The 26890-nt window shown below is 38.3% G+C and overlaps 1 protein-coding gene and 1 long non-coding RNA gene across 5 annotated transcripts in view; both read right to left on the reverse strand.

The window, feature by feature from the left end:
• The window catches only part of LOC129768245 (uncharacterized), a 524264-nt gene that overhangs the window by 253303 nt on the left and 244071 nt on the right, over positions 1-26890 (reverse strand). The gene's annotated exons all lie outside the window — the stretch shown is intronic.
• On the reverse strand, positions 14478-14947 carry LOC129768254 (uncharacterized). Its single transcript, XR_008741651.1, has 3 exons — positions 14892-14947; positions 14752-14826; positions 14478-14696 (listed from the first exon to the last, which is right to left on the reverse strand). It is a non-coding gene; the product is annotated as an uncharacterized LOC129768254 (long non-coding RNA).

Below are 26890 nucleotides of genomic sequence, written 5' to 3' on the forward strand. Positions count from 1 at the left end.
CAAAAAAATTTGCTTGCACTACTCTATGTATTGACTCTATGAAATCACATGTGGTAGATAATCCTATAATTTATTTGACAGAGTTGTAGTTCCGGATATTGACGACTCCGATAAATATAGAAGGATGAAGTTACATTCTGATTTCACGTCTTAGATATCCCAAAACTCAGATTTTAGTTATGTGTTTCGTAGAAACTCGAGCTAAGCCAAAGACAAAATCATAAATAACAACCTATGTTCCAACAGGCCAATAGTCTTTAGAGACACAATGTGCAATATTTTGCTAATTGTTTAACAACATTCTGAATTTTGTTTTGTATTCTATTTGTTTTGAATGAACGTGTGAGCCAACAACGATAGGAATGGTTTATGTTCCACCAGATTCACAGGGTCCCTAACCCAATGTTAAAACGTGACAATCTTTCATTCGTATCTTGAAAGTTCTAGATTTTTCAATCCGTTCTGAAGTTTAGATCTAATGGTGTTTCGTATTAAAAACGTCTTTAGCAACGGAATATATCCAAAAATATTCATAGAGTAGAAAGACACAATAAGAAAAATGTAACACATATGGTATTGAAAAACGATAAATAACAATATGGAAAGGGTTCATTTTACCTTATTCGGTTCTCCTTCACTCAAAAAGCGCTTAGCTTGATTCTGAAGGGAGCAAAACCAAATACACTTGAAACCATAATACATATAAATCCTTAGAGATTTAACTAAGTCCCGTAGACTCTGTCTACGGATCCGTAAGTCTGGAATCTCTGTAGACAGCCAGCTCTGTTTGAACGCAAAAGTTCACTCATGGTCAAACTAAGTTACAATGTTTTAAACGAGTGTCATCATCAATTAATTGATAATTCTAGCCCGAGAATGCATATATTTGCAAGTATCCTATAATTAATTGTCTGTCATGAAGTATGAACATCGGGCCTGCATGGGATACTTCTCGAAGAATGTTTCCTAACAAGTGCCATTGACCGTTGCTGGTCCATGAAGCGGCATCATTTCCACATTCTGTGTCTGGAAATTGTGTATTCGTCACCCTCGCACACAAAGAAGCAAAGGGGTGGTTCAGTCGTATATTTACGAGACGTTCCGTTCCCATAAATTTGCCTTTCTTCCGGCCACTCCACGCCGCGGAAGGGGGACGGTTCAGCTTTCTACAGCACAAATCCATTACCGCATCAAATGTAGCAATCGACCAGATTAACAGCAGCCACTTTTCGTCTCTGACTGCTCTGGTGTGGCTTGGGTGTGTGTGTGTGCGACCGACGGGTAAAGGTTTTCTTTCCGCTGTGGATTTATCGGGCCAAGGGAATAGATTGGGTTCCCTTCTTCTCCGGTTCCGGATCTAACGTTATTTGTGTTCTCCCCCGCCCAGATTGTTGCGGCACTTTTCTGCTGATATCATTCAATTAGCTATTGCCTTTTGTTTATCTTTGATCGTTGCAATCCCTTACGATCCTTCACGAGTGTTGACTCATTCTATACCATCTGCCATATTATAGAGAAGGTGATAACTAGCTGATAAAAATGATAATTTGCGCTCAATGATAGTGCAAATGAAGGCAAGGATAAACCTTGACCATCTTTTCCTCCCCCATATGCCAATTCCGCTGTGAGTAGCGATGATTTCTGAATAAGCTACCCTCCGGAGATATAAACTCTTCCGGATGACTTCCGCCAGTCGTTCAATCCGAGCAGAACCGGCTGCTAGCGCTTCAGTCGGCATCGCTGGAGGAATTTAATAAACTGACATTTTTTTTCTTCTTCTATCGATTCCGGCAGTGAGAACATTCGGATGCCATTTCTCTTTCTGCTTTCCGCCTTCGAGCACGAAAATCTGAGTGTAGGTACCAACGTATGTTTCGCAATGCCACGGAATCGCGTTCCGGGGACCGTTCACTCGATGGGATTCATATTTTTCGATTGGCATTTCGCTCTGATTTATTGATGATGGCGTTTCTGTGGGAAAAGCCACTGATGCTAATGAAATATATATGTGCGCGTTCCTTGAGGGCGGAAATAGGAGCGTTTTCAGACATTCCCACATTTGTGCGACAGTTGGAAGAAAAATAATACATTGCGTTGCACTTTCTCTGCTTGACACAATTCGAAGCGACATTATTTGAATTATCTCTGAGTTGAACTGGAAATTGAGCTAAATTGACCTGTTTCCTGTTTGCGACAGCACATCTCTTATTCATATTATAAACTCTCAGATGAAAATAAGAAACGAATCTGAATCTGAATTCTAGATTCAGAATCTTAATTCCAGCTATTGGATCGTGGATTGCACTTTCTTCAAGTTCCTGGTATCAAATTCAATCCGTTTTCCTGTATTATGTTCATCCAGTGAAACAAGGAAATGATCCCTAATTTCTAAATTAAACATCAAAATCGTTCTGAATACCACAACTACCGCAACCACCCCCCCCCCTCCCCCCCCTGGTAGCATGAATAATACTCAGACCAATTACACTAAATTGCACGTTTGTATTCGAACCGCCACACCACCGGATTCCGTCAGAGCTGGATCAATTCCAGCTCCAATCGTTCGGAACAGAAACAGCTAGGGTAAGTGCGGGTGATTTTGACACCCCCTTCATCTCGGAAAGTACGGCTCAACCTGGATATTTTATAATGTCATCTAGTTTATTATTGAACTGGATGGTCAAATTTGCAGGTTGAGGGAAACGATAGCATGAACAAAAGAAGTGATTTTTTGAAAAGAAAAAGAAAGTCACTGAGTCAAATAATTTATACCTCTCGTCTGATGCGATGTTACTTGCTTTTCACTTTTATTTATTCGATACACCCAAAATTGATTTTTAGCCCGATCCCAATTTATTACATTAAATGAGCGTAAAAATAACGCATTTGTATAATATTCTAGCTGACCCGGCAAACTTCGTTCCGCCCAAAATTTATTCTTCGTTTTCACATTCACGTTTTTCTTACTAAGCGCATGTTCATAGGTCCAATCGCAGAACTGTTCATTGATTGATTTTGTAATCTACCCTTTAAAATTACTTTTTACTATAAAATTCCTAGTACTTCTGTCAAAACTCGTTATTATAATATCAGATTATTTTCAGATACAATTCACGTTCAAGATTTTTTGACCACTTGCAAATCACATGTTTCTCCGTTACATTGAATAAATGTTTGATACAGAAAATATGATAGAATAAAGACAGCCCTAAATCGGACAATTCCTTTCTTGAGTTTTGCTGTTATCAACACATTCAACACAATGGGTTATAGCTATGATATAACCGCAAAGTTAACGTGGGACTAGGATAGCTTAGCAATCATTTGTTTGTATTGATTAAATTTTTGATTGAATTAAACAATTTCCGAATTCAATCGAATTTAATATATTTGCTTCGTCAGTAAAGAGATTGAATAAATGCCATGTAAGGTCAATTCATGCATTGTGATAGATTAAGTTCTTCGTTACAAGTAAAGTTAATGACAGTCCTTTCACGTTTGGTATGATGCCTAGGACAAAATATGTGAATCAAAAGATTATTTTATTTTACATTTCCCTCTGAAGTTTGCATCTCTCAAGTACACGTATACTTCTGCAAAAAAAACATGCGGGTGAGGAAAGTACCCCCCTGCTTGCATGAATCAACAACATCAACTTATGCTTTTTTTTTATCACTCGATTACCCCTAAGGTTAGCCTCAAACCGTGGTTCAAAAGTCTGGACTTGAGTCGGGACTTTATTCGTACCTTCTCCCGACTCATGTCCAATCACTGTTCGTTAGATGCACTACTCTTCCGCTTTAATCTTGCCAGCAGCAATCTCTGCGTTTGTGGCAAAGGTTATCACGACATTGAACACGTTGTTTGGTCGTGCGAGTTGTATCTTGTCGCCAGATCGAATTTAGTAAACTCCCTTCGGACCCGAGGGAGACAGCCCAATGTGCCGGTGAGAGATGTGTTGGCTCGGTTAGATCTTGATTACATGTCCCAAATATATGTTTTCCTTAAAGCAATCGATCATCGTGTGTGATTGTCCTTATACCCTTATCCCCTCCTTTTCTTCCTTCGCGAGCAATCGGTTCTCTCCTTACTAACAATAGAATAAGTTGACATGTAAATACATAGTAGTTATTAGATAGGTTTAAGAGTTGAGTGTGAACATTGTCAACATATCCTTAAATCCCATCCTATTCCTGATAAAAATATGTCACCCTTCTAAACTCGAGTCTACCGAGAGTAATCGGTTTCTACCTTATTAACAATAGAATTAAGGAAAATTGTTCATAGATATATAGATATAATTAATATGTTTAGGTCAGAATTCGGCTCCTTTAAACTTATGTAATTGAGCCTGTAAAAAAAAACAATTAATAAAAAAAACTTACTTTACTATACTTTTACTATATTTTTTATATTCTAGAGCCTTCAAACTTGAACGTTCATTCGTCTTTAATGTCTGCTGATTGACTGATGACTGATGATTAATTAGAGAGGCTTAAAACTTTTCAGTTCATTCGCCTCTAATGTTTGCTAGATTTTCCCAGGTTCCCACTTTCCCAGTTTAAAAGCCCCCCCTTTAGGGAGGGGAGCAGGGGTCTCTAACTATCATAAGAACCTTCCCCGACCCCAAAAACCCCTACATACCAATTTTCATGTCGATCGGATCAGTAGTTTCCGAGTCCATAAGAATCAGAAAGACAGAAAGACAGAAAGACAGAAAGACAGAAAGACAGAAAGACACGTTTCAAAAAAGCACGCAATACTTTGCCACTTATGTACACGGCCCAGACCGAGATGGATATAGATTTCCTTTATGCTGGAAAGTGTTTTCTAAGAGTAAAATTAGAAAACACTTTCCATCTTCAATTTGTAATGAGATATAATATTATCACGCTTCTGCGCAACAGCATCATTAGCTATGTGGACAGCGTGGTCGTGTAAAGCAGTCTTGCATTCCAGCCGGCCTTGGTTCGATTCCCGTTGACGTGGTTTGGACTTCTTTTTGCGTGCAAAACCAAAAAAAGATGAAAACAGAAAAAAAGTAAGAGAAGTCTGTGTCCATACATATAAACATTTTGAAGCGTTGGGGGACAGATGACATTATTTGCTCATTTGACGCTACAGGGCATGAAAAGACATGATTTCTGCCGAAAATAAAATGCTTTATAGCAACGCTAGTTTAGGTGTAGAAGCCTTGAACTTAAAAGTTCGCAGCGTTACATGCGTGGAACCGGCCCCATATAAATTTAATTAGGCCTAGGCTGACCAAATAGTTCAGGAGTGAAAACGGGGCATATAAGACAAAAAAATCTAAAAGACATAATATTTTTCTAAATATTTTATTGAGTAAATTAAACCTATCAATTATACATACTTAGGCGTATCTGCTCTGTTCTCTATTATGAAGGAATATTTAGATGCCGAAGACACTTTTCGAAGAAGATTATGTCTTTTGGAAATTTTATAATACAATTTGTCACATTCCAGATCGAAGAAAGTCATAGTTTTAGATCTGGAATTTGACTTTCAAAGCGTTTATGGTTTTAACGTTGAGTCGTGACCTCAATGTCCAAATATTGATCATCGTACAAAAAGCTTTTTTTTTTGTTTGATGCGGTGAATAGTAAGTAAGTCAGTAAGCTTTACGAATTCCTTATATTCTAGAAATTTGTGTTCCATTTCTGAAAATATTTGCACTCAACTATTTGCAACTGGTACGGATTATTTGTTAGTTAAAACAATCGGGTTGGATATTTTCTAAGAATTGGTATGTTCTACATTACGATTCCCTAATACGTAAATGGTTTGGACTAGGGGTTTTCAAATCTTTATCTCGGTGGAGCACTAATAATCGAATAAAGATATTCGACGGATCACTCACTTTTATTAATTAATAAAAATGTATTTTTCGCGAAACTTCTTTGTCGAAAAAAGCTGCTCCACCCAGGCAATTTCTTCGATGATTCTCCGAAGACTTCGGTGCATCTGTGTTCCTACCTACCCATGCTTTTTATACCGAGGAACGAGTGTAGATATGAAGTATGATTTGTATATGCCACTGCGAATAAAGTATGCGTAAATCGGTCGCTTGAAATGCAAATGCAGCGTTCGTCGGTACGGACACTATGGAGAGAGAACATATTGCAAATTAGTCCAGCCCGTTTATAACTTACTAAAGCGTCAGTCTCTCATTATCCTTTGTCACGTTTATTAAATTATTGAGTTAATATGACTCTGTAAAGATGGAACTTTAAACCAAAGCGAAGTGACAACATATTAGCGCACAAAACGTCTCGGTGACTGCTCAGTTGAAGCTCTTACTCGTTCCACATTTTCTGGTGATCTCTCTCATCAAAATCAACAGCCAGATACATCATCTCTTTCAAGAAGGCCAATAAAATGTTTGAAAGTTCGCTAACAGATCTCTGATAGAAGTAACCATAACATAACGCATGGTTTTCAAATAAATCGTGGTACAAATGAACAATATTACAAGTATTTTTTCTTAGTACTCAAAATACGTTACCAATTGATAGAAAGACGGGACGATAAAAAATGATCGAAAAAATGGCACTGCGTGTTCAAAACGGTCAGCCTAACTAAGCCGCAAACGCATACTTCTTAGACATAAACATCTTCTATTGGGTTCCTGATTATTCCGGAATCCTCGGAAATATAGCCACTGACACAGCCGTCTTGTCAAGGGGAGGAAAGAAGAGCCTCATGATATAGTCTGTCCTTCATTTAACATCATCCGTAGTATATAGCCTGGAGAAACAGTCATCCCACCCACCTTCACAAAATTTACAACTCCACACGTCCTTAGTTCGATACAAACAACAGTGGATGAAGATTGGTTTTTCACCAGTCTTTGGCATGGCCACTATTTAATTGATAAAACAAAACAACCCTTATGTTCCTGTAATGCGGCCCCCATATGCGCTACCATTTTTGCTGGATTGTCGGCCATTCTCAACCGAGACGAATCTCAAGTGACCAATTTTGCTTCTGAAATGAACCGACTTCTTTGATAGAATTGAATTTAGCTGTCGGAGACGAATGGATCGAAAGATTTAAAGTCTCTGTAAATTAATAAGGAAGAAGATGAAACGCATACTTCAGACATGATTCATCGGTCATTAAAATTTTGAAGACATCGAATGTTTTGGTGGCCCTGAAGAGAACCGATGGGTTTGCGTGCTATTGTATAAGCAGTTGAAGATGGGTAATTCATAATTAATTATTGTTCTCGTGAGAAAAATATACGAGATTTGTGTCCTAATTGGGAAAAAATGGGTCTACAAGTAAAAAACATCACTTTTACACCTTTTGTCTTTCTAAAGTGATTGTCCACCACGAAGAGATATCAACGCTTGAATCCTTACACAACCAATATAACAATCTTGTTATCGAAATTTCGAGCTTTCATCCCAGTACAGGTGCAGAAATGATGTGATGCAAAAATACAGAAGCACTCTCTCACTGACGGCATGAAAATCGACGCGGTGGCTCCACCGATTTGTATCGAGCAGAATAAATGTGTGTGCCATCAGAACTGAGAAAAAATTCTTTCTTTATTAAAGAGATTTACAGCCAAATTCTGGTTCATCTCTAAAAGATGATGAATGATGTGACATCGCGAATAGCTTACAAATAGAAAACGGGTGGGGCTTAAATTGAGCTTGAGCTTGATATCCGGGAAAAAATATTTGAATTGGTCGAAAAAAATAAGCCTACTCATCCTTCAAATCTCGAAACTCTCTTAGCCAGAAGAGATGGGTTTGGTGGATTCATGAAAAGCCTAAAATGTCTAGGGTATGCTACCTGTTGGGATTGCATGGTCCCAATGGAATTTTTCTAGTCTGGCACCTGGTATCGATCCCAGAACATTGATACTGATTGAAATATTATCCTGAATTTCTTTACCTAAACATAAGTATGTTTTTTCGATTAAACACACACATTGCCCAAATCACCAAATCAAATACAAATTCAATGTCCAAAAATCATCTCTTTTATTTTATTATATATTTGGTAAGGTAAGGAAGTTTGATATAACGATAATTGATTGAGAGAAAACAAGTATAACTCAGTGTAAGTTTTTTTTTTATTTAAACCGTATTGGTTTGGAAATATTAGGCGATTTTCTTAGGGGGTCCAAATTGCCCTCACTTACCCTACTCTGTGGTAAGAAATTGAATTCTGAGCTTAGCATGTTTAGCGCCCGGACCGTGTTGCTACTCTGCACCGTCTATCTGGTACTGCCTGACTTAATGAAGATAACATTAGATTTCACCAAGTTTTCCTCCGTTTATCCGCTTTCTACATTCACCGCTAATTTCCTCGGATAATGCTCCGTTTCTGGTGGCGGCATGCAGGACACATCGTTCATGGCGCAAAAATACGGTCCCGCGTGAGAAATGGTTCGATCTATCACCGGATGCAGAGAGTGAGAGACCGAGAAAAAAGGGGTGCCTGGATAAGCTTTCGCACGAGTTTCCATCCATTCTCTGCAGATGATTATTTTCAATTATACCGTTGCAATAATAAAATACAGCGAGCGGAAAAGTGTGGGCCACGCTGCGAAGCCACGCCGCTGAATTCGGTCCGAGCGAGGGGAAAAATTTACGAGCAATTTGCTGGATTAAGTTATTTACTTTGCAGTCTCTTTTTCCCGCCCAGATCCGCGCCCCCACCCGGTTTGTCGTCCGCCGGGGCCCGATTCCAAGGATGTTTGTTATCCACTTTGTCTCGCAAGGCGGCGGGAAACGATGGTCATTTTCATGTTCCTAGGAAGATCAACAGTGCGAGATAGTCGGACCTGTACCGACCGACCACCCGACCGGTACCGAGACTACGACACGGGCTGAGAGGATCATTGTTTTTTTTTTCGTTTGTTTCCAACACGGAAATGTGAAAATTGTGGGTTATATACGTTTATCATATTTTACAGTCAGCGGCGCTCTGTGTGAATTTGTTTATGGCATTTCGCTGCCGTTTGAAGTTTTATCATGAATAAAGGATGATTACCAGCGGCAGTAGCTAGAGAGGGGGAGGGGAGTATGTGCGCACGCGAGTGGTTTATGTGTGCATTGGACGGATGATGAAAATAAACCGGCCAAAATGTATTACAGATGTAGATATTATTCCATCTGTGATCCCACGGACTGTGCTGGGTAGGGTAGCAGTCACTACATATTTGCTTATACACAGGTAGAGGCTGGCTGGCGCCAGAGGTGACTTCAAATGTTTAACCTAGCGAATGGGTTGGCTTCATAGTACAACTATGAGTTGGGTGTGGACTTTGTTTAGTGGCTGGACCAATATTGTTTGGCTGACATGGAACCGACGATTGGCTATTGTTACAGACAAGACCAGGGATATTGCATTATTTAAAAAAAAAGTCGGATTAGTTAGAACAGGTTGCTTTTCCGAAACTATTTGATATTTCTTTTAAATTAGAGACTACATAAAGGAATTTATTCTTTGTTTGTTTAATTCAAAGAATGCTTGAAAAACATTTTTTATAATTCTTCTTTATAGACCCAAACTAGCGTTGGCTAAAAACATTTAATCTTTGGCATCATAATGCCATTTCGTGTGCTGGAAGGTCAAATGCGCAAATTATGAGCCGTTTTAGAGGCTTAAAAATGGTTTGTTAGTATGCGAGCAGACATCTCTTTCCGTTTTTTCTTTTCTCGTTTCATTTGGGATTGTGCCAAAAAAAAAAGTCCCTACGACGTCAACGGGGATCGAACCGAGGCCGGATGGAATGCAAAGCTATTTCACACGACCACGCTATCCATATAGCTGCCAGTGCTGTTATATAGAAGACGAATTTCATGCCAACTCGACTGGCCGTTGGCAGCACCATGTCAGATAGCAGTGAAACGTTGTGGGTGTAAAGACATGGTTCACTTAAGCAACTTTGCATATTTGAAATATTCGAAAAATAATTAGACTTGGAAAACGTTTTGGAAAAAGTCATTTTTTTCCTAATTTTTTACAAAAATTCAAAACTTAAAAACTATGATACCTACAAAAGTTATGTCAGAGAATGAAATGTAGGAAATTATTTAAATTTTAACAAAAAATATCAAAATTTTGTTGGAAAAAAAATTAAGCGAAAAAGTTATTTTAAAAATTAAAATTGATTTTTCTCAGAAACGTATTTTTCTAATATTCACAAATATATTGATATGAATAGCACTTAAAATTTCCAACAAGTCGTCCATACATCGGAAGATGGGCTCTTTTACAGGGAAAAAGTTTTTCTAACAACAACTTTTTTATATTTTCTTTGAAAAAAATACAACTTATCCTAATTTTCTTTAAAGTCAAGATAGCGATATAGTGTGTTCGACAAAATTTTAGATCTAATTGAAATATGAACTTTTGTTGAAGACGTCAACTTTCTATCTTTTATAGTTTTTAGAATATAAGTCATTTTTTTTATGTCTTTATACCATGAGTACCTTACTCACGACGTGCACCCTTCACCAGGCATCTCCAACCAAGTTTGCTTCCCATACTTCTGCAATTCCTCTGTCATTTTTGATCTGTCCATGCGACAAAAAATCCATGGAATCCCAGATCACCTACGCTCCGATTCTATTCCGCCGATATTTTCGGCAGAATATGGGAAAGTTGGATCTGATAAAATGTTCTTTACTGACGGTTCATTCATAAACGGGTCCACTGGCTTCGGCATCTTCAATGAAAATTCCAGTGCCTCTTTCAAACTCAAAGATCCTTGTTCCGTGTATGTCGCTGAACTGGGTGCGATATATTACGCATTAGGGATCATTGAAACATTGCCCATCGACCACTATTTTATTTTTTCAGACAGTCTCAGCTCAATAGATGCAATCTGCTCAATGAAAGTTGATAAACGCTCATCTTATTTCCTAACAAGAATAAGACAACTATTGAGTGTTTTGGTCGAAAAATTATTCAAGATTACCTTAGCATGGGTTCCCTCTCATTACTCGATTCCGGGGAATGAGAAGGCGGACTCGCTAGCTAAGGTGGGCGCTTTAGAAGGCACACTTTTTGAAAGGCAAATTGCTTATAATGAATTTTTCCACATTCCTCGTCAGTATACGCTCGTAAGTTGGCAGCGCATGTGGAGTGGTGATGAGTTCGGTCGTTGGTTACACACGATTATCCCTAAGGTCTCGACGAGTGCATGGTTCAAGGGATTGAATGTAGGTCGTGATTTCATTCGCGTGATATCTCGGCTTATGTCCAATCACTACAACCTAAACGCGCATCTCTATCGCATTGGGCTCGCAGCAAACAATCTTTGTGATTGTGGCGATGGCTACCACGACATCGAGCATGTTGTCTGGTCGTGTATCCGGTTCCATGCTGCTCGCTCTCAGCTCACTAGAGCACTGAGAGCACAAGGCAGACAATCGGATATCCCCGTCCGGGATATCTTAGGTAGCCGTGATCCTGATCTTCTGCTTCATCTATACCTGTTCCTCAGAAACGCCGATGTCAACGTTTAATGATGTTTCCTTCGTTGTGTCCCCGTTTCATATCCCTCCTATCCGATCGATAAACTTTTACTTAGTCGCGGCAATACATACACACACTCTTTACAGACACACGGGCCAAAGGTTGTGCAGTCCACTGATCATTCAACAAGAGCCAAAGGTTGTACCGCTCATGACAACTCTACACGAACTGATGATTGCGCCGGCTAGTGACCATTCTATCCTGGATTCCTCGAGTCGAGAAAGACGCACCACGCTAGATATGGGGTACAGACTAGGGGGGCGTTGCTGATTAATGGTCAGCTGCATCCTAATACGAAGTATCCCGTGTCGGGCACACGTACAGAGCATCGAAGACTGCGACATACCAATTATGAGAACACTTGTAATACTAACCTCGAGTCAACCGCGAGTAATCGGTTACATATTACTAACATAGTCTAAGCAAACATTGTCAAAATATTGAACTCCCGGCCCCGTTAGGCTGACGCCATATGAGCCTTAATAAAATATATATTTTGGATAAAAAAAAAAAAAGTCATTTTTGTATGAAGACTCCTGAAAAAAATAATGTTTCGCTCGTAACATTTTTGTGTGTTAATTCTCGCGTTTGACATGTTCTCGATATGTTTCTAAATACAGAAAAGTTTGCAGAGCATGTAAATTGCGATAATTTATACACAAAAATGTTACGAATTAAACATTAATAGTATTTTTTTGAAGAAAAAAATTAAAAAGTTGTTGCTCGAAAAAAATTTTCCATGTGAATATGCAAATCGTCCGATGTTTGGAAAACTTGTTGGAAATTTTAAAGGCTATTTAAATCTATTTCCTCAGAATTTTTAAAGCATATGTTTTCGAGAAAAATGATTTTTTATTTTCCAAATTTTTTTTACAATAATTTTTTTTTTTCAAAAAATTCTTTGATAATTTAAAAAAAAAACTAAGTAATTTTCTACATTTCACATTTCTGCAAACATGAAAAAGTTGTTGTTCGAAAAACTTTTTTCCTGTAAAAGTGCCCATCTTCCGATGTATGGACGACTTGTTGGAAATTGTAAGGGCTATTCATATATATATATATATATATATATATTTCTGGAAATTTAAACTAACTTTTTTTTCAGCGAAATTTTATTCCAAAAAATGTTTGGAATTTTTTTTAAATTTATACAATTTCCTACAATTCAAGCGTGGTAATATTACACCTCATCAAAAAATGAAGTTGGAAAGTGTTTTCTGAGAGGATAAAGAAGAACATGAACGTGAATACATCTTCTCTGTCTGGGCCGTGTATTTGGCAAACTATACGGAAAGCTTTCATGTGCTTTCATTTAAATGTGTCTCCTGTTTCGCTCGCTCATAATGGCTCTAGCATATATATTATACATATGATATACATGTATTGGGGAGTAGAACATTTTCTGTTATTTTTCAGTTCATTTAATGTAATAAATCGGGATGCCATAACATGTGCAAAAAATTAGCTTTGGGTGTATGATTCCGAAATTATTATGGTAATATTACTTGTGTCATTTTTATAAGAACTTGAAATGATAGGAGATGAGATAAATTCAAAAAAATATTTTTCTTTATTTGTTTTTTTGCATGTATTTTTCGTTTTTTTGAAACTAAAAGAGGAATTTGATTTTTGATTCATCCCCTTGAAGTCAGAAAACGCCTGAATTTATCCAGATTCTCTCAGGAGGTGATAGACCATCATATTCGATGAAAAAAATCCTTTTACGCATATTTTCGAATTTCAACAATGACAGAATTATAGAACTTTTATTTTGTTTCCGACTCTGTTGCCTCAAACTGGCTCTACATGAAAAAGTACGCTACGGAAGACGATTCTGATGCTTTCATTTGAAAGAAATTTAGCACAGGATATAGTAGTGGAACAACTAAATTAGTGTATTTGAATAAAAGTGAAGTGAAAGGCTTAAAAGTTAATAATTTTTAATGTGTTATTATTAATTTTATCCTAAAACATTATATTCAACTAGATTGTTTCTAATAATAAAATGAATGTGCTTTAACCGCTCTACAATTTGTTCATTGACGCACACCTTCTATCTTTCTTAATTTGGCTGCAATATCGAAATAAACAATTCCTGGTGAAAATTCAAGCAAAATCTTAAAAAATCACGATTTTTACCTCACTGTACATGTAATACCCACTTAAACTTCCCCTTAACGTTGAAATGTTACATTTCTTCATGAAATAAGCCATATTTGAATAAAAAAAATATTTTTTTTCCAAACTGCATATAATCGAGTCTAAAATTGTATATAATCGAATCACATATAATCGAGTCCGACCTGTATTGGAATCACCAGTATGTCCGTTTTACCCCGGAAGTGTACCTAATGTATATAGATCTACAAGAATTCGTAAAGTTTTGTTTTCGCACATTGAGAGCACCCAAGTGATATTACACTCACCTGAGCGCAAATCCCCCATAAGAAGCTATATAAACCAGATAAACCAAACAGAAGTGGAATACAGGATAAACGTATGTTTGATGTTTCACACGGGATTCAAAGTGAGTGGCTTAAGCGCCACCTCGTAAGAGGGCCACTCACTCGCTGTCTGCCCGGCAAGAATTCCGACCTCAGGGGTTCTTGAATCGATCCCAAAATGCGTGAAAAGCTGACCCTTCCTGACACCTACACCTGTACGCGTTCCCGATTCTTTGCTCTGTTTCCAACACAGTGACTGGGAGAAGTTCGCAGATTCTACCAACGGCACAGATACGCACACCAATGCGTCTTCCCCTGGTTCCTCCTGCTGTCTACACCACCCCTATCGCTACAGAAAGCACGAGCTGAGATGGACTGAGACTCCCAAGCAGTCCACACTTGGAGTACAAAAACCGAAAACTCTACAAACGAATTAACGAAGCGAAGCGAAAAAGGTTTCTTCCAAGCAACAAAAATATCTCCACAAAATTAACTAGGACATTTTCTCAACTCAAACATTTATTCGTTAATTACTCTAATACATAATTTTGTAGCAGCTCCCTTCCGACGAGGTTGGTTGGTGCCGGGATTCCAACCCGACACGTGGGTTCAAAAGTGCGGTCCACGATGGAGTTATGATGCGGTGCGCCGAGCACACAACCGGGAATGGTACTTCCGGTCAGCCTGGAACCTGCAGATTTAAATCTGAACAAAAAAGCCGTCGAACGGCTGTTCGACGCATTTAACAATCTTCCTATTTCTAAACAATCTTCAAATAATTTACCTTTTTGGTTTTTAGTACTGCTCACACACAACAAGAATAATTGTTTCCTATAACTCCTGAATATTCTAAATAATTCTACAAAAAGAAACAAGAAAGAACTGAGTACATTTGAAGAACCCTTTCCACAGCACAAGTCTTACACTATAAAACACACCGCGACACGACAAACAAAATACGCGCACTCTTGCCTCTTCCATGAATCAGGTCGGAATAAACGAGCAAAAATTCCCCAGTTCTTCAGAACACAATAAGTGCCTGATCTTTGTCCCCAGGAGAACAATATTTGCTAAAGCATTTTGCTAAAGCAAATAATGTTCTTTTCAAATCCGCGAACTTCCCCCAGCCCACGGTTCGAAACAGAGCAAAGAAACGATTGTCCGCTCTCATGAGTCAGGTTGAGTCAGCATTCTCGCGAGTATCAGAATCGCCTCTCGAAACCTGACTCGGAACTCTCGCTAAGCCGCGCATATTGCGAGGTACTTCGTCCACTCGACCCCAAAAGGTGTGTGTGACGGAATATTCGCTACGCTTGCGTCCAACCACACAACGATTGCGTACAACTTATGCACATCGTTGTGTGCAAGATGTGCTAAATAGCAGTTCGTTTTATTTGGACTGCTACCCTCCGAAAGTTTATGAACTTTCGACTGCTACAATCTTTTTGTCATATGGAAGTTGGGTCTCGCCGACGTGGTATTTATTTAACGAAACGGTAAAATTTTGAACAGCTCTCGATAAGAATTGTCAGGACAGAAGAAAATCGATTTACTTACTTCAATTCTTGCTATTCTGTGCGCGTCGATTTTCATTCCGTCTAGTGGAGAGTGCATCACATTCACATATTCAGCCATTCCATGCCAAACCGATGTAGTGGTTCTCAGATTTTCGTGAAAAGTGGTGGATTTGTTCTTTATCGTAAACAATTAGACCCGTATTTTTGTTTTTCGTTGTGGTGACCATTTCAGTTTTGGAGTGGTCCGAAACATCACTTTTTTCACTTTTTTCCTAAATTGACTTTTTCAAAAATTTATACCTCTAGAACTACAGAACCAATTCAGATGATGGAAATATGAAATAAATGTCTATCACCTCGTCGTGAAACATTTTTCAATTGCAGAAAATTTAAATTTTGTTTCCGTTATTATTATTGTATTGGTTTTTTATGGTTTTCATGGTTTCGGGACCAGGAGCGCTACATTTTTTAATATTTTTTCTAGAAAGCTTAGGATTTTCTACCTAAAATATCTCAAAATCAGAGATGTTTTCTTTTTCAAGTTATGTTTTGAGTTAACTGATAGTTCGGAATACCAATTTTCTCCTCTCAAAAATTCATAACTTTTGAACTACTAGACCGATTTAGATGATCGATATATCAAATTAAACTTTTTTGAAAAAATATTACATTTGCGAAGAAAATAAATAATAAAATCTCAAGCTGGAGAGAATACAATATCGTTGCTTGCGTATAGCCATGGGGTGTTTGCATTCGACACATACGATGAGTCTCGAAGTTTTGGCAGGAGTACCCCCGCTTACTCTTCGGTTCACAGAATTATCCTACAGATTTCTCATCCGTTGCAAGATCATGAATCCATTGGTGATTGATAACTTCGAAAATCTACTCCAACTGACTCCTCAGTCAAGTTTTATGTCTTTATACCATGAGTACCTTACCCACGACGTGCACCCTTCACCAGGCATCTCCAACCAAGTTTGCTTCCCATACTTCTGCAATTCCTCTGTCATTTTTGATCTGTCCATGCGACAAAAAATCCATGGAATCCCAGATCACCTACGCTCCGATTCTATTCCGCCGATATTTTCGGCAGAATATGGGAAAGTTGGATCTGATCAAATGGTCTTTACTGACGGTTCATTCATAAACGGGTCCACTGGCTTCGGCATCTTCAATGAAAATTCCAGTGCCTCTTTCAAACTCAAAGATCCTTGTTCCGTGTATGTCGCAGAAATGGGTACGATATACTATGCTCTAGGGATCATTGAAACACTGCCCATCGACCATTATATTATTTTTTCAGACAGTCTCAGCTCAATAGAGGCAATCCGCTCAATGAAAGTTGATAAACGGTCATCTTATTTCCTAACAAGAATAAGACATCTATTGAGTGTTTTGGTCGAAAAATTATTCAAGATTACCTTAGCATGGGTTCCCTCTCATTGCTCGATTCCGGGGAATGAGAAAGCGGACTCGCTAGCTAAGGTGGGCGCTTCAGAAGGCACACTTTTTGAAAGGAAAATTGCCTATAATGAATTTTTTCACATTCCTCGTCAAGACACACTCGTTAGTTGGCAGCGCATGTGGAGTGAAGATGAGTTCGGTCGTTGGTTACACACGATTATCCCTAAGGTCTCGACGAGTGCATGGTTCAAGGGATTGAATGTAGGTCGTGATTTCATTCGCGTGATATCTCGGCTTATGTCCAATCACTACAACCTAAACGCGCATCTCTATCGCATTGGGCTCGCAGCAAACAATCTTTGTGATTGTGGCGATGGCTACCACGACATCGAGCATGTTGTCTGGTCGTGTATCCGGTTCCATGCTGCTCGCTCTCAGCTCTCTAGAGCACTGAGAGCAAAAGGCAGAGAATCGGATATCCCCGTCCGGGATATCTTAGGTAGCCGGGATCCTGATCTTCTGCTTCATCTATACCTGTTCCTCAGAAACGCCGAAGGTTGTGCAGTCCACTGATCATTCAACAATAGCCAAAGGTTGTACCGCTCATGACAACTCTACACGAGCTGATGATTGCGTCGGCTAGTGACTATTCTATCCTGGATTCCTCGAGGCGAGAAGACGCACCACGCTAGATATGGGGTACAGACTAGGGGGGCGTTGCTGATTAATTGTCAGCTGCATCCCAATAGGAAGTATCCCGTGTCGGGCACACGTACAGAGCATCGAAGACTGCAACATACCAATTATGAGAACACTTGTAATACTAACCTCGAGCCAACCGCGAGTAATCGGTTACATATTACTAACATAGTTGTAAGACAAAAATTGTCAAAATATTGGACTCCCGGCCCCGTCAGGCTAACGCCACATGTGCCTTAATAAAATATATATTTTGGAAAAAAAAAAATAAAATAACTAAAGTGCGCTATATTTTTGTATTTTTTTTCATTTCTTGAAAGTTGAGGTTTTCTACATAACAGATCGAAAAATCAGAGATGTCTTCTTTTTCGTTTCGTTTTCGTTGTCAAAGTTAACATGTTTTTAGTCTTCGTTCAATATTTCTATGCGACTGTACTAGATCTATGTAATTAGAATCCAATTTATTCGCTAGTGTGTTATTTAAAAAAAAAATAGCTAATGTTCTTTGAATTGGTATGTCAATCATCCGTATCGGTACAGTGGTTCAAAAGTTATTAATTTTTGAAAAAAGTATTTTTTGGGATAAAAGTGAAAAATGATTTTTTGAACCATCGGTTAAATTTAAAAATCACAACTCAAAAACGAAAATGAACACATCTCTAGTTTTGAGATATTTTATGTAAAAAATCCTCAGAGCTTTCTAGAAAAAATATAAAATATATGGCGTACTTGGTCCCAAGGCCATGAAAACCATAAAAAACAAATACATTCAATAATAACGAAAATAAAATTTAAATTTTCGGCAACTAAAGTATTTTTCCTAAAAAGACAAGAGTATTAACTTTGATCATTAGAATCGGTCCAGTAGTTCAAAATTGTTTGAAAAAAGTCATTTTAGGGAAAAAAGTGAACAAAAAGTGATTTTTCGGGCAACCATAAAACGGAAGTAATCACCCTAACGGAAAATTAAAAAAGACTGGTCTAATTGTTTGCGATTAAAAACAAATCTACCACTTTTCACGAAAATGTTTTCATTCGTATCAAAAATACTCATGTTTTATCATTTGTCGATTTCATTTGGAATTGCTCGACAGATGTATTGTTGTGTTTGTTTTTGCTGCGCCATTGTAAAATAATGTTAAACGAAAATTGTGCCTGATAATGATTTTATATTATAATGTCATCATAAGTTTTAGTGAAAATATCCCAAAATATGTGTACAAATTATTAAGTATGAGTCAGGATTAAGCGTTCCAAGTATTCGAATGAAATGAAATTAAAAATGTCATTCAAACTTTCAACAATCTAAAACGGCCAGCCTGCTAATCTAATAAAGATTAATTTTCCTCACTTTTCGGATATCGCCACCAGACGTTGACATTGTGGATGATGCTGTAGGAATAAATTATAAACGCCTTTGACCCTGTGAGCGTCAAATGCGAGAAAGATTGCGGCGATAGCGTTTGCGATGAATACTGGGTACAGAACGTGCATTGACATAAGCAAACAAATTGCAATATATGGCTAGCTTGTGTATTGTTCCCGCGAGGGTGAGAATGAATCACCAACCAATCATCTTCAACTATCTCTACAAAAGCACGCAAATCATCGGTCCACCAAAACATGCTACTAAAGAGTTAATTCTACAATTTCAATGTATTCAATGAAGTAATAGGTGAGCGTATTCGATAACATAAGCTAGTAGGGGAAAAGGGGGGAATTTGGACCACCTAAGCAATTGGCCTAATATTTCCAAACCAATACGGTCTAAATAAAAAATGTCACCTTGAACTCTGAGCTACACTTGTATTCTCTCAATCAATAATGTTTAATCATTATAAGAAGCTTCAAACTACCAAATATATCATAAAATAAAAGAGATAATTTTTGGACATTAAAACTTGATGCAAGAGGCGGTCTCCGTAGCCACATTGGTTGCGCGTTCGCTTAGTAAGCGATCGATCGTGAGTTCAAAACTCAGGGCCCTCATTGACCATCTTTGTGTTGTTACAGAATAACTACGTCCACGCAACAATCATCAGCGATGGAGATCGATCCACAGTCGAAATAAGATCGATTCATCCATACAACTGCTCTGCTCTGCAAGACACATCGGGCTGCTGTTCAATAAATAACTCAACAATGATCAATCAACTGTCTCCGCTGTTCGGTCTAACTGGATAATGGAAGAACAGATAGAAAACTCTTACGCCTAAATGGCTACTGTGTAGATGTACCATATGCAATGGTATAGAAGGAATACTGACAAAATGGCAACTGTGTAATGTGCTAATTATAGATAATGATAATCATGTGATATGTACACGATTAAAATTCGGCTCTGTTTCAGATAAAATGCTAATGAGCCTAAAATAAATATATGGGATAAAAAAAAAACTTGATGCAGGGTGATTTGGACCACTGTGTGTTTCATCGAAAAAAACATACTTATGTTTATGTAAAGTATTTTGAGATAATGTTACAATCAGTAACAGTGTTCTGGGATCGATACTAGGTGTCTTGGCCAGATTCCAGACCAGAAACATTGGATTGAGACCATCTCGAATTTAATAAGTTTAGTAAAAATTAAAACCACGATCGGAAAACTCACATTTCTTGGCAATCAATGTACTTGCCGTGTTCATGCTACCGTTTCCTTCCACCTGTCGAATTTTACCAAAAAAATTTTTACGTTAGGTACATACGGTTCTACGATAAAAGGAGATGACATTATAAAAAATCCAAGTTGAGTCGTACTTTTTGAGATAAAGGGGTGGTCCAAATCACCCCGTATGTCCAACTCACCCCGTGTTACCCTAGTGGTCGTCAACAATGCTGTCGTGTCCTGGGCACAACCTCGTATATATTTTGTTTTTTCGATTTGAAGAATGCGATTTGTAAAATTCATGTTCATATTCAGGAATGTGAACAAATGATATTTGCTGTTCTTTGAGTAATGCTAATCTACGGAAAATTAATGGGATATGAGATAGCTAAAATAGAGTAGTTTTGGATAGCGGAGAACAGGATAATCGCATGCGAATACCCTCATCTTGAGGTATCATTTTGCTTGGAGCAGATTTATATTCTACTAGCTAACCCGGCAAACTTCGTCCCGCCCATTTACTTGATTAATTCTCGAGTAATGCAGAAATTTGTGTTTTATTTGTATGGCAGCCACCCCTAAGAGAGGGGGGAGGGGTATCTTTTTTTTTTATTCCAATTATTTATTTAAGGCTCATTAGCATTTTAGCTGTAACAGAGCCGAATTTTAATCGTGTACATGTCACATGGTTATCATATCTATAATTAGCACATTACACAGTTGCCATTCGCCAGTATTCCTTCTATACCATTACATATGGTACATTCACACAGTAGCCATTTAGGCGTAAGGGTATTCTTTCTGTTCTTCCATTATCCAGTTGGACCACCGGACAGCGGAGACAGTTGTTTGATCATTGTTGAGTTATTTATAGAACAGTAGCCCGATGTGTCTGGCAGAGCAGAGCAGTTGTATGGATGAATCGATCTTATTTCGACCGTGGATCGATCTCCATCGCTGATGATTGTTGCGTGGACGTAGTTATTCTGTAACAACACAAAGATGGTCAATGAGGGCCCTGAGTTTTGAACTCACGATCGATCGCTTACTAAGCGAACGCGCAACCAATGTGGCTACGGAGACCCCCCTGAGGGGTATCTAACCACCATAGAAACATTCATTGCACCCTAAAGTTTCCATATGCCTAATTTGGTTTAATTTGGTTTAATTGATGCTTGATTAATTCTCGAGTAATGCAAAAATTTGTGTTTCATTTGTACGGCAGCCCCCTCTAAGAGAGGGGGAAGGAGTATCTTAACACCATAGAAACATTTATTGCATCCTAAAACCTCCACATGCCAAATTTGGTTTCATTTGCTTGATTAATTCCCGAGTAATGTAGAAATTTGTGTTTCATTTGTATGGCAGCCCCCCCTTTGAGTGTGGGAAGGACTGTCTAACCATCATAGAAACATTTATTGCACCCTAAAACTTTCACATGCCAACTATGGTTTCGTTAGCGTGGTTAATTTCCGAGTAATGCAGAAATTTGTGTTTCATTTGTATGGCAGCCCCCCCTTAGAGAGGGGGTAGGGGTCTCAAAATATCACGAAAACCTTCCCCGGCCCCAAAAACCCCTACATACCAATTTTCATGTCGATCGGTTCAGTAGTTTCCGAGTCTATAAGAATCAGACAGACAGACAGACATCACTCCTTTTATATATATATATATATATATATATATATATATATATATATATATATATATATATATATATATATATATATATATATATATATATATATATATATATATATATATATATATATATATATATATATATATAGAAGATAGATGAACTGGTTCACATTACAAATCACCTCGAATGTTTTCAACACAAATGTAACGTAATATCTGAGAATTCTAGACTAAAATACTTCCTTAATTACAAATGTTGTTTCGTATTTAGAAATGAAAAAGCATATATCTTCAACCACTCAATTCCCTCATCTCGTAGTAACCTTATTCCATTAAATGACAACATAAAAGTAATTTCATTACGCGACCGATGCAATAGTCTCCCTCTTAATTAGGATTATGAGTATCAGGAACGGCCAAGGTGATGTCTCCAAAAGCCAAGGGGAGCGTAAGACCACGGCTTAGAAACACAGCACGCTTTCCGCGCCATCGTCTCCCCGAAATTCACGATATTCAAATTGAACCGGTAAAGTAAAAAGGCGATTTTCAATGTTTTCGGTACCAATCAAGCGGCTCAAGGGCCAGGAAAAGAGGGGGGGGGGGGGGAGCGGTCTGTAATGCGATTTGCAGTATAAAATTATGGGACTATTTTTGGGACATTCCACTCTGCGGGTGGCGTGTGGCACTTTGATGCCACGATGCGAAAGCAACGAAAGCTTTCCGGCAGCTTGATTCCATCGGCCTTCGCTGGAATTGTGAATCCCCCCCAATTCTCTATTCCGAGAATTGAATCAATTTAGTTCGAGAAATATCCTTCAAAATGCCAACAGCATTATTACAGTTGATTTTTTTTTTCTTTCTTTACTTGGCTCTCTCCCGTCTTGCTCACCTTGGTTTGGCATTTGACGGGCGATGGCGGTCTCGTATTGACATGAATCCCAGACAGTCATTGTTGCGTGAAAAAAGTCGCTTCGATGGGTTCATCGAAACTGAATTATCTTCGTCCGGATGGATGACACCTACCTTTTTGTTGGTAACGAGGAAAATTTGCTAGGCTTACCAATGAACAGTTGCTAATATTGACGGTTAATCAGTCGGAACACTTACCTGAAAGAGAAAGAGAAAAGATTGTAATAATCGAAATCAGAGGCATGGAATAATACTGATGTGAGTGATATGAAAAATAACGCAATCGCGGCATCGAAATGACGCATTCAAGCACACACTTGAGCGGGCAAACCCATTAACGACATCAAAAGCAACTGTTGTAATTATTGTTGCCGGTTATCAGCTAGTTCAATGCTCGAATCAATTCTTTTTTGTCAGCAATATAGGAACTGTGCAGCTCCAGTAATCAAACACTGGAAGCCATTCTTTTGACGTAGGACTACGTCTAACCGGAAGATATAGGGGGTGAAATGAGAATCTAGGCACTGAACAAGTAGGAAAAAATGCAAGATTTGGAACGCTTATAACTCGAGCATTTCTCAATAGATCGCAAAGGTTTTTGCATCAATTGATAGGAAATATATCTACGCATCTATCATAACGAATAACATTTAATTTTTCTTGAGATAAATAATTGAATAATTGTGAAATATCAAGCATTGCCAAAATGCACTATGTGCCCATTTTTGATTGGTCCATTTTGTGCTCCTCAAATCGTACTGACCAAAACGGGCAACCAGAGCAGCAGCGAAATAGAATGAAACACGATTGGAAAGGAAAAAGAAAAAAATGAACGAAATATTGGACGCAGTCTCACACATGCGTAATTCTCGAGCCAGCCAGTCAGCTTAAAAATCCCCGCTCCGCTGCCGTAACGATCATTCTCATCCAAACCGTACACCACATCGTTTCGCATCACATCACATCAACAAACCAACACAAGCAGCCATGGTTGGATATGGCAAAGGAGGAAAAGTGAAGGGAAAGGCGTGTTGGTCTGGAGTTCCCCGCAAGGGTAGCTAGGCCGAGCGCGTTAGTACCAGTGCACCAGTCCACCTAGCCACCGTTATATAGTTTCGGCCGCCGAAATGGTCGAGTTGGGTGGCAAAATTGCTCGCGACGATAAGAAAACCGGCATTCAGAACAGACCACATTCGGTTCGGTGGACATCAAGACAACAACAGGCAGTTGCAGCAAGTGGCGAGTGGCGAGTAGCAAACGCAATCGCAAAACGGCAGCAGGTAGAAGAAGGAAAAAGTTTGTTTATACAGACTGCTTTGGTGGCAAAAACAGCTACCGTAAAACACGGCGCTTTTCAGGGCCATTAAACCTATTAAAGAAGAGTTATTAAAAGTTATTCACAATACCAATGCATTCTAAAGTGACATAATATGAACTGATTTATTTTGTTTATGCTTGTTTTTGAACTTATTGGAGGTTGGGGTCTTTTAAATTGATCATTCAGTTTTCACAAACCCATGCATGGTTCCCGAATTGAAAGTGGCTTCAAATTACAACACATTGTATGCAGGATGGCATTCACGAATTTTCTCGGTAGCAAGAACTGCTTTCTTTGGTTGATAACTGATGTTGAAAATTGACTGACGTTACATCTGCATTGTATAGAAACATAACTAAGGAGCAACATGATGAGCTATGTATTTCCTGCTGCTCTGTTCTTATTTTAAAGGACTTTATTCCGAAGGTCATCCGTCCCTATATTTACTGTTGCTTTTTCAGAACGCTTATAGCTCATATGTTTCTCGACAGATCTTAAAGTTCGTCTCCAAAACCTCAGTTCTTTTTCATTTTTATTTACATTGTTTGTGGAGACTACAAATCTTACAATTCATTCGTCTCCGAAACCACAGTTTAAGGTACGGTAATGTGAAATTTATGATAGTGAATGAACTGAGGACCACTATGCATTCCTTATCATAGCCATCATTTTGATTTTACGATATGTGCATACGCCAAAGGATGCCCGGAGTTGAACATTCAATAAGTAAAAATATCAAGAAGCAACTATAAGATAGTGAGAAAAAATTGAGAAAGTTTGTAAAAAAACGCAAAAGCACAACACCAAAAGTTCTTTTCAGAACCCCCAACATGTTCATAAAGAGTGAACAATAAACTAATCCATTTTTCAGTTAGATAGGTAGGTATTAACGTAGGAGAAGAAAATAAAACAATATATTTAGCAAAAGCTGTCCCCTTTATATAGTCCTACGTCACTCCGGTTATGTCCCTGACATTACCCACCCGTCTTTTTCAACGAGCAATTCTGTTCCATAGGCAACATTGGCTTCAATCAGCAGTTGTTTGGTTATTTGGACATGAAGCGAAATCGGTTGATTTTTACTTTAAGCAATGCAGCTTACCAATCATATATGACTATCTATTTTGCGGTTCAATGAAGAAAGTAGAATAAAAATATGAACCATTCAAATTTCGGATATATATTTTTTTATTTGATTGCAACTCAAAAGATATTTTTCTACTACATTATGATTAGAAATTTTTCCGGGAATTTTTCATCGGATAACAATGTTTGGATAATAATTCGAGATAGGTTACTAACGAATTGCGCCAATAGCAATGAGTCAAATTGCGGTCAATACGGAATGTTTCATCCCGGAATGGGAAATACAATATTTCACCATAGAATGCAGGCGAATCGGGCCATTTTTGGAAGTGTCTTCCCACTCGTACTTTAGCCTTTGAAACTGAAAAAAATGCGGCAGGTTATAAAAATGGCAAGGAAAGATTTACAATGTTACCTTGTAGCAATGCCACAGGAAATCACAAATTCAGGATAGACGTCGATATGAGTTTATTCTCTTCTTGTTCGATATTTAAGTCCATAGTCGGGAAGAGTTTCCTCCATGACTTTACAAGTGTTGTTGGTTTGTTGTTGTTGTTGGTAATGCTGACGCAACATTCTAAATGCTATCCAAGATCGTATAGATCTTCCAAAAATCTTCAGGCTCGAAGCGTTCCTCAAGTTTTGAAAGCAACAACTTGGTTCTGTACATCCTCTTCAAGGTAGGAATTACTTTCTAATCCATCATCGGTTGAAGGTGAACAGTTGCATTTGGGGACAAAAACTTTGCGAAGATTTTCCCGTCAGAAGATTTGAGCACACTTGGATTTCTGCAATATTTGGAGGAACAAGACGACGCACATCTGGCTGTAAAACTCTTGGCAAGGAAATCACAATTCAGAATAAGAAGAAGGTGTTTCCAGAACAAAAAACAAAAACTAGTGACTTATTTTTTATTATAACTTTACTATAATTATTATTATTATTTTATGATATTTTTATCTTAACTTTATTGTTATTGTTGTCACAGCGACATCGAACGAGCTGGCAACCTTTTCATCGAATGTCACACAGCGTGTAGCCAGTCTATGCCAAGTCGTTGTACTATAGGTGGACCGCAATGTCAAAATTGCTGTTCGGCCATTGCTCGCGAAAAAACAAATTTGTTTACAAAACAAATCGTGTCTTTTGGTGACAAATGCTTTTGTTGGCACAATAGCTGCTCGCGCTTTACTGTCGAATCATAACAGTGCAGAAGGATGTTTTTAGTATATCTTTTCGCTTCTAGCTGCGCAATCAATGCCTTCCTTTCCAAGCAAAATGTACTTCTGTTTGGCTCCCATCGGCGGGGAAAAGAGTACTATCAGCTTACGGCGATGATGACAAGAAATAACGCTAATCGTGGCTCCACTGATTACGCTCAGGGAGGAGGAGGAAGCTGTGCATATACCGGGAAGGAGATTACCAGATCCAGAAGATCCGGAAAGTGCAGTTACAAGTAATTGGCTAGAGGAGGTTGTGCACTATTTTCTACGAATATATATTTGCTTATTTTTTCCTTCAGTTATTTTCCTCAGCGAGTTGCTATGAAACCATAACCACAAACCCAAACAAAAAGTAAATAATTCTGAAAGTTACGTCTCGCTACTCGTCTCACGTCGCCTGAAAGTGTCGAGAATGAAACAACTATCGTTCAGCATCTTGGTCTATGCATTAAGGGCTCTGTGCGTCGAAACGTCACCCAGTGGAAATTAAACGATAGCAAGAAGAAAAAGTACATCAA

Source organism: Toxorhynchites rutilus, chromosome 2 (assembly GCF_029784135.1).
Source record: "Toxorhynchites rutilus septentrionalis strain SRP chromosome 2, ASM2978413v1, whole genome shotgun sequence".
NCBI lineage: Eukaryota > Metazoa > Arthropoda > Insecta > Diptera > Culicidae > Toxorhynchites > Toxorhynchites rutilus.